Source organism: Gossypium hirsutum, chromosome D08, assembly GCF_007990345.1.
Source record: "Gossypium hirsutum isolate 1008001.06 chromosome D08, Gossypium_hirsutum_v2.1, whole genome shotgun sequence".
NCBI lineage: Eukaryota > Viridiplantae > Streptophyta > Magnoliopsida > Malvales > Malvaceae > Gossypium > Gossypium hirsutum.
Genome location: NC_053444.1, coordinates 48,996,197 through 49,005,759, shown reverse-complemented (window position 1 = coordinate 49,005,759; position 9,563 = coordinate 48,996,197). Strand labels below are relative to the sequence as shown.

At 33.4% G+C, this 9,563-nt stretch overlaps 1 long non-coding RNA gene across 1 annotated transcript; it reads right to left on the bottom strand.

Moving 5' to 3' along the window:
• Positions 1-8,251: 8,251 nt before the first annotated feature.
• LOC107900953 (uncharacterized) lies at positions 8,252-9,023 on the bottom strand. Its single transcript, XR_001685082.2, has 2 exons — positions 8,861-9,023; positions 8,252-8,580 (listed from the first exon to the last, which is right to left on the bottom strand). It is a non-coding gene; the product is annotated as an uncharacterized lncRNA (long non-coding RNA).
• Positions 9,024-9,563: the final 540 nt, after the last annotated feature.

Genomic DNA, 9,563 nt, shown 5'->3' with positions numbered 1-9,563 from the left:
AAACTACTTTACTCTACTACATGCCACCCTCAAACTGATGGTCAAACCGAGGTGGTAAATCGAGTTTTGGGATCTTTGCTTAGAGCCATAATAGGTAAGAATGTTAAATCTTGGGAAGAATGAATACCCTATGTTGAGTTTGCTTATAATCGTTCTGTTCATTCTTCCACAGGTTTTACTCCTTTTGAGATTGTATATGGCTTTAATCCACTTACTGTTTTAGATTTGCTTCCTTTACCTTTGAATGAGATTGCTAATTTAGATGGTGAAAGGAAAGCTGATTTAGTGAAAGAGATCCATGAGAAGGCTCGTAAAGCCATTGAGAAAAAGAATGAGTCTAATGCACATCAAGCTAATAAAGGGCGAAAGCAAGTCTTGTTTGAACCTGGAGATTGGGTATGGGTGCATATGAGGAAGGAACGATTTCCTTCTAAGAGAAAGAATAAACTTGATGCACAAGGAGATGGACCATTCCAAGTACTCAAGAAAATAAATGACAATGCTTATCGCATTGATCTTCCTGGTGAGTATAGTGTTAGTGCTACTTTCAATGTTTCTGATCTTTCTCCTTTTGAATTTGATGCAGGTTCAGATTTGAGGACGAATCTTCTTGAAGAGGGGGAGAATGATACGAGCCAAGGAGGTGACACTCAAGGGGTTATTTTTCCTAGTGGTCCAATTACTCGAAGCAAGGCACGACAATTAAAATTAAAGATGAATGCTTTTGTCCAAGACTTTGTTGCTACAAATTTAATTCATCATGTTCGTGACATTGACAAATACGAGAATGCAATTCACTGGACCAATCTTGGAATAGTGAAAGCCCATAAATTGGTGGATTAATCTTTTATGTATATTATTATTATTATTATTTACTTAATTCTCATTGGTTGGGACACATCATTTATGAGTTAAGTAATTTTATTGGTTAGGTTATTATTTATTTATTTTCTTAGATAATTTTAAAGAGTTTTATTAGGATTCAATTACTCTTTAAAGAGTTTTTATTAGGATTCAATTACTCTTGAAAGAGTTTTATTAGGATTCAATTACTCTTGTAATTTGCCTATAAATAGGCTTGTTTTCTACACATTGAGAGAGATAAAAAAAAGAAGAGTATTTGTTTTCTTTCAAATTTGTGTGAGGCAAATTTTTTAGAGTAGAGTGATTCTTCTCTTGCTATTTAGTTTGGAGTTTGTTACTTTTCGAGGGTATTTCGGAGTTGCAAATATTCAAATTTCTTTCCCGTTCATCGGTGTTTCTAGAGGTTCTTCTTCTAGGGGTTTCGTAGGGAGCCGCTCAATCATTGGCGTTTTTGGTTACAAGTTAACCAAGGGTTCCATAGGGCAAATCTATCCTTTTTATTTATTTATTTATTTATTTATTTATTATTTAACTAATTTTATTTATTCTCGTTTTATTTCTAATTTGTGTTTCTCTTGTGTCTAGATCCGGGTTTCCGCATCAGACTGCCATAAGACAACAAAAAAAATAATGAGAAAGATTTCTTACGCTTTAGTAGTAAGAAGTTTTATGTATGCTATGTTATGCACACGTCATAAGAAATAGGGACGGTAAGTCGATATCAAGTGAATCTCCGTCCAAGACATTGGCAAGCAGTTAAGAATATACTCAAGTATTTATGGAGAACGAGAGATTATATGCTTGCATAATCTGAAGGAGATTTTAACTCTTATCAAAAATATTGATTCTAACTTCTAAATGTGTTGATACAAAAGAAAATTAACATCAAGTTGTGTCTTCATCCTAGGCGGCGAGTCCATAGTGTAAATAAATGTCAAGTAGGTTGTACTGTTGACTCCACCATGGAGGTCGAATATGTGGTTGCTTTTGAGGCAACAAAAGAAGTAGTCTAGCTTCGAAAGTTCCTTATAGATCTCAAAGTCATTCTTGATATGGAGGAATATATTATAATGTATTGTGATAACAATAGCTAAATACTAAAGAAATAATAAATCATAAAAGGCGGAAACACATTTATCAGAAATATCATATTATTTGAGAGTTAATGGTTGATGAAATAAGTGGATATAGTTAAAATCACAATTGAGGATAATCCTGCAAATTTGTTTTCAAAAACACTAGTGGTTAGGAGTTTTGAGAAACATGTAGAAGGTATAGGGATGCAAAATATGACTTGTAACATCCTAGGACCCGGCCTGAAAGTTTTGTCCTCTCAAGTGAGAGTTCGCCGAAAAAGTATCATTAAGGAGTTCGCCAGTGTTTTAGCGTTGCAATATACGCCAAAAGATGTGGTAAAAGGTTCACTGAATTCGATAAAAGTCGTGTTCGCCAGTCTGTTTGGTGAACCAGGGGTTCAACAGTCAAAGTCAAACTCAAATTAGGTAATAAAGATATGATGTATCTAGGAATATTTTTCGTGCAATTAACACTTTCATTAAGTCGAGTAGAATATCCTAAGATTTCTAGGACATTTAGACCTATAAATACGACCTTTATTCCATGAGAATTTTCTTATCGATATTCTTTTGTCAAGTTTTTTTTTTTTGAATGAAGTTTGTAGCAACCAAGGTAAGCTTCTGTCCTGTTAGGGTTGATTGTCTAGAAAGCTAGGTTTGCTTGCATGTGTGAATTTTGTAAGCTTTGTCTGTTTAAGTAATTTGTGTGTTTATGTAAGTTGCGAACCAATTGGAACATCTACCAGGAAGGATATAGGCAAAGCTAAACTCGTTTAAATTCTTAAGCTTTTTCGATGAGTGGTTAAGAATTGTCATAAGTGTGCTAAACTATCATGCTTCAGTATGAAATGCTCAGGGTTCATAACTTGTGTGTGAACTTGGGAATGGCAAGTAGGTCGTGGATGGCAAGAGGCGATGAGAATGGTCTGAGCGTGGCTAAGTCCTGAGTAGATATCAATGAACTTGGGGAAGAAGCGATGATATTTTATTTAAGTAGTTTCTACTTGATATTAGACTTGTTTGATTATCGCTATAGTTATTAATTTAATTTCTTTAAATTTATTTTTCTTTTGCGAACCATGTCTTAAAATATTTAATTATCTTTTTATTTTGAATAAAGTTGATATTTTTTATGCATGAGTGTTACATTGTATTACCTTAAGTTTTATCAAAATATGCGAGTCAGATTTATTATAAAGTACTATTTTCTATGACTTCTGTATGTTTGTGACTCTAAAAAAGTACATGTATACCCCTATTAACGATAGCCTTATTACTTAGCGAACCCACATATATATGCAAACCCATGTGTTTATGCAAACCCTATTACAATAAGATAACCTATGCATGTACAATTCCTTTAATTGTGAAGTATGTTTATTTAACGAACCTATAATGAATGTTAGCATACGAATCTATATTATTGTATGCGAACTTATGTCTAGTGATGTTTGCGAACCCTAAAGAAGTTGTAGATTGATATGCAAACACTTCCTCTATTTGTTTTGTAAGCTCGCATGTTTTATATTATATGCATGATGTTATGACATTCTACTATAATGTGTAAAAACTTAGCACAACTTTCATGTTGTGAATCCGTGATGTGTTGAAGGTTAGGTTGGGAGTTAATAGAGAGTAACTCTGGTGGCTAATTTGGCATGCCAGATTCGGGTCAAACTTACTCAACCGGGTTTAGGGTGTTACATTTTTTGGTATCACAGCAAGGTTTTGCCATGTTAGTAGGCTAGCCAGGTAGGTTCGTCGGGTTGAGTATCCGACAAGTGAGTTCGCCAAGATGGTGAGGTGTGCTCACTAGAAGTTGATATGGTAAGTTCACCAAATTTGTGTGTATTAGAAGTGTTATGTATGTTTTTGTGTTTGTTTGTTTCCATTTACTTGACTAGTTTTATAACTTCTCTTATTGTCATTTCGTTCAGTTAATATTGGTATTCTTTTGTCTATCAGGATGAATAATAGCTTAGAAGTTTCCTCCTCTCACAAACATTTAGTAGCATTATCTTCCTTGCTCCACTCTTGGCTTGACTCCTCTTGATGCTTTTCTAAGGGTGTATCGATGTTGTTATTATCATCTTAAAAAGGAGTTAAGGATTCTCCTTGGAGTTGACTTAATTCAAGCATCAATAGTCGTGGTTCTCCTATATCTCTCAGTCCTCATAGGCCATTTCTTCGTAAATATCATTATCATAATCTAAGCCTTCGTCTGACCACATCTAATCAAAATTATCATACTCCTATTGACTGGTCTCCTATAGTTACTGTGGCAGCAGTTTGTATTAAGAATATGCACTAAGGTCCTCTTAAAAAAACAAATATCAGTAATGTTAATTATTTAAACAAAATAAATCAAGAATAATATCTATAACCTAAAAATTTCCTAATTATTCTTACTAAAATGCGAAAGTTAAAATCAAACTAGTTACGTTGCCTCTCCGGCAATGACGCCAACAATTTGGCGGCCTCCATATGTACTAACATCCAGAGTGTGAATATTGTATTAAAATATATATATGTGAGGCAGTATCCACAAGTATACTGGTCCAGTTTTAATATAGTTACAAAAAAATAGGTAAGTACTTTGAGGATCATACCCAAGGGAGGCTAGTGCTAGATCAATTTTAACTTAAACATCAAAAGATCTAATTAGTACTCGAAATAAGTTACAGTACGAAAATATAAATAAAAAGAGTTTTTAATATTTTTATAATAATAAAATAAAATAAATATCAAGATATTGAAAAGTAGAATTAATCAAATCTAGTTATGGGTGATTAGCTCGCTTCGGTAATCTTCATCAACTGTCGCTTCGGGTTCTTCGTCAATCAACTAGTCGTTATCCCAGCAAAATCTTCCGATCTTTCACTAAAATAACGAGTCAGCAAAGACTACTTATCTTTCGACCTCACAGTTCAGACCGGTTTACCGTGAAGGTGTTCATGGAATGGCCATACCAGTTTTTGGTTAATTCCCACCTTAATGACTTCCTAGGGTTGTCAAGCATAAGGTTTAGGTTCTTCCTTTCCTAAATAGTTGATCCGTTGAGTAACCCTATAAAATAGTTAATAGATCATACCTCCACTCACTAATTTTCCATAGACGGATTAGTTCCTCACGATTTTCATAAACAATATAGAGTTGATATAAAGAGTAAACATGATAAATGAATCGAAAGTATAGAGTTTAAGAAAAAACATGATTTGTATTAAGAATGAACGTAAATCAACAAAGTTTGATTGTCTCCACAAATTAGATCTCTTGAGATAAAAAGAGAACAAACTGAAAGTAAATTTAAAACCTAAGAAAAAAAAACTAAATTGAATTTAAAAGAGAAATTCTAAGTTAAGTAATTGATGTCCATAATGTGTGACAAATGAATCTTTTTATAGATTTTAGGTAGCCTTTGTCATTAACCCTAGGTTAGTTGACGTTCCTGAGCTTTAAGTTTGATTGTGCGGACCAAAACACCCCCTAGCTCATGTTAATTTTCATCCCGAGTTGATGTCGCGACACATTAGGACCTATGTTGCGACATAGAAGTCAATATACTCCTCTTCAAGATTTCATTAGGGGTATGTCACGACACCTTTAAGCTATGCCGCGACGTCGAAAGCTGTCTCGTGATTTCTCTATTTTGCTCCCTATGTTGTGACATAATGATCAGTATCGATTTAGTATGCCTTCTAATGGTCTCCTGCACACTTACAAAGTTCATTAGTTCACCCTTAAGCCTCATTTAGCCCGTAAAGTCAATAAAAGACTCAATTTGCACATTTTATTAATTTTAATAAAACTTACGATAACATAATTAAAACCTAATGATAATGCTTATTTTTAAGTTCCTAAAGTGCAAAAATTAGTTTAATTTGCTACACCGATTTACGATAGATCACCTCGTTGCACAAGACTATCATACCTTTCTCACTCATATGACCTAGTCATATATACTAAAGTTTGGTTGAATCAAAATCAGTGGAGAAAGAATCACGTCACATCGTCGAGACATCAGGTTGGTTCTCGCCGCAATGTGATGATGATTTCGTCTCTTCTTCGGTAATTGTAGTTACACCAATAACCGTTGACCCTTTCAGAATGTATAGGTTGCCCTTTTTCTATCCTCTTATTACAACAAGAGCTCCACAAGAGACTTTTAAGCCATTTGATTCAATGATTATCCTGCAACCGTTAGAATAAAAATTCCCAATGATATGAGAATTTTCTTTAAGTCGAGCACATACCTAACTTCTGGCAATGTCTAAATTATTTTTTCGTACATCCTGATTTGTATAGTTCCTATGTCAGTTATCTTACATGGAGAATTATTCCCCATCAGCACAACTCCACCTTCAACTAAACTGTAGGTAGAGAATCATTCCCTGTTGGGACACATGTTAAGAACACCTTAAATCTAGGATCCATTCAGAAGTAAGCTTGAAGTTTTCACTTGTTGACACCAATAAGAAATCATCACCTCTATCTTCGGCTACACTAACATCAACAATTTTGGCTTTCTGCTTATCTCTCTCGTCGTTTTCTGCATCCCTTTTAATTTTATTTTGAAGTTTCCAATATTCTACCTTAATGTGGCCCATCTTTTCGCAATAGCTACAATATTTTTCACGGTTCATGGATTTGGATATCGCTCTACACCTGTTTCAATCTGAATTTTTGGATTGTTGTTTGCCTCTTCAACTAGAACTGAGGCTTGCTCGTCTGAGTTTTTATTCAGGTCTAACTTGTTGTTGAGTTTGTCCTCACTCATTAGATTCTACTTCACATCATCGAATGAGAGGTTCTTTCTCCCAGATATCAGAGTTCCCTAAAATTTTTATAAAAATAGGGCAAAGAGCATAGCAACAACATAGCTTGATCATCGTCACTAATCTCTGCTTTGAGATTATTCAAGTCAAGAAAAAGGGTATTAAGCTCACTAATATAAGTTCTAATGGACTCACATTCGGCCTTTTTGAACATGTAGAGACGTTGTTGTAACACAAACCTTTTGGCTAAGGATTTCGTCATGTACAAGGCTTCGAGTTTCTTCCATAATGTAAATGTTGTTTTCTCATTCAAAACCTCCTATAACACATTATTTGTTAAACATAATTAAATTGTGGATAGAGTCTTTCTGTCTAACCTATCTCATTCCGACTACTCCTTGTCTACAAGGATCCTCTCAAGATCTCTTTAGATCAATATTGTTGAAATGCAAACTTGCCACAGATTGAAATTTGTGATGTCGTTGAACTTGTTGATATAAAACCTTAAAGTTGTCATCTCTGAACTGGTTGATTACGAAAATTAAACTAGTTCTAATACCAGTTTGTTGGGAATAAAACCCATGTATACAATGAATAAGTATATAAAGTAAAATATAAAAGATTGAACACAAAAAATTTACATGGAAAAACTCCTCAAATGAGGATAAAAAATTACAGGCAAAAGGATATTTCATTATAATAAAGGAAAGTACAAAAGATGGAGAAAATTTTTTGTTAACCATGAACACATTTAGTTAACCATGCTAAAAAGTGGGCAATTTTAGGTTTCACTTCTGTAAAGAATTTTTTTTCAAGTATCAAAGTGATAAAATTCAACAACTTTAGGGTTCAATTGTGAATTTTTATACTTAATAATAGTATAAAAAAACAAAAGCATAAGATAGCATTTTAATTAGAATATTTTTTTTCTTTTTGATGAAAATATAATATCTTAATTCTAATAGTAGATTTATTTTTATCGAAAGTTAAAAATATAAATGAATTTTACAATAAATCCACTTACACTCTCCAACTCCAATAAAATAGTGGTTAAGAGTCACCTTTCAGCTAAATTTTAATAAATTTTAATTATTCAACCTCAATTCAAAAATAGTAGTTAAGGGTCACCTTCAATTAAAGGTATTTAATAACCTATGATGGGTCAATCTTAATAGAAAATGACTGACAAGAATGCATCCCAAATTTAAGCCAAATGCTTCAAAAGCACAAAGTGCCACTAACATGCCTTTTTGTGGTATACTATAGTTACCATCTTTGTACTTGGCTATCATGGTCATCAACTAGGCATTGTTACTTGGAACTAATCTTAGATAACCTCTAACTAAATTGTTAGTGTAAAGTGAGTGGTTAGTTCTTAGCCCACTTTTTTTTGGAATTTTCGTTAACCTATTTGCCACCTAAAATTAACAACATGCATATAAATCAAATAAATTAAACTGCAACCATCTTTTTAAATAAGTATTGTAATACTCAATTTTAGCCTGGGCCCAAAACCATAGATCAATAAACACCAAATTAAAACAAAATAAAAAAATAAATGTCCAGTTTTATTACAACAACAGGCCCAATTAATTTACCCAAACCCAAAATACATTTCCCAAACCCGATTACAAAACCCAACTAACTAAGCCCAAACCCGAAAAAACCCAATACCCAAAAACAGCCCACTAAACCTAAAATCCAAATCAGCCTATCCTAGCCCAATGTTGGAGGCCTAAATTCGGGTTTCCAGAAACTCCTACAGTTTCTGGAATCATTTACATTGCGGCTGAAACCAGGGGTTCTTCACGCGTGTTGTGCCTCTGCGCGTGTGCGCCAGCGTCCATTGCTCCAGCTAGGTGTAACTGCAAGCACAACAAATCAGCAGTAACAGAATACACGAGAATAGGGAAAATAGAGAAATATTATTTTTTAATCCTAGATTCGGCTATAGAAAGCCGATTTGTAAAATCTAAGAGGGGGCTTTTTTTGGGATATTGAATACGAACGGAAAATCGAAGCAAAGAGTTTTTTTTAAGGTGATTTTTTCCGTCATTTTTTCTCTTTTCTTTTTGATTTCTTTGATTCTTTGTTTCTTTTGTACACCAAACAAAAAAAAATAAAAGGGAGAAAGGAAATCCTTACCAACGTAGGCACGACGTCGACCTCTTGGTTCACTTCGTCTAAATCAAAGTTGAAAAAGGAGAGTTTCGGCATAAAGAACAGAGGAGAGGTTGAGGCAGTCTTTGCGGCTGCTGTTTCCGGAAATGAAGTAGGGTTTCCAATTACATTTTGAAGCAGGTTATATGTAGTGTATAAAACGACACCGTTTGAAGCCGGATTCAGTGGCTCCAAAACGGTGTCGTACTGGTATTGACCCGATGATCCGACCCGAATGCAGCTAGATCCGCATGTTCTGGCACGGAGAGGGATATTTGCGCGATCGATCCATCTTTTTTTGATATATTTAAATCGGTTTCTTTCACTCCTTCCAATTTAGCCCCATATTTTGCTTTTGTTCCATCTTGGTCCAACGCTGCGTTTTGTTTCATTAAATTATTTAATATTTCTCTATTTTTAATACATTTATTTTTAAATCTAATATTGTTTAATGATTAAACTCAATATCTTTTATCTAATATTATTTCGTGTTTTATGTATATTAATGTGTTAAGTATTTTTAAAATTTTAGGTATTATTACTTTGTTTAAAAAATTTATAATATATTATTAATAGTATAAATTTATTACATATCACATTTTTAAATTTATCATGCATCATTATTTTGAAATTCAGTATATATTGGTATTATTTAAATTTATCACACTTTTTATATATTTTAGGTTTT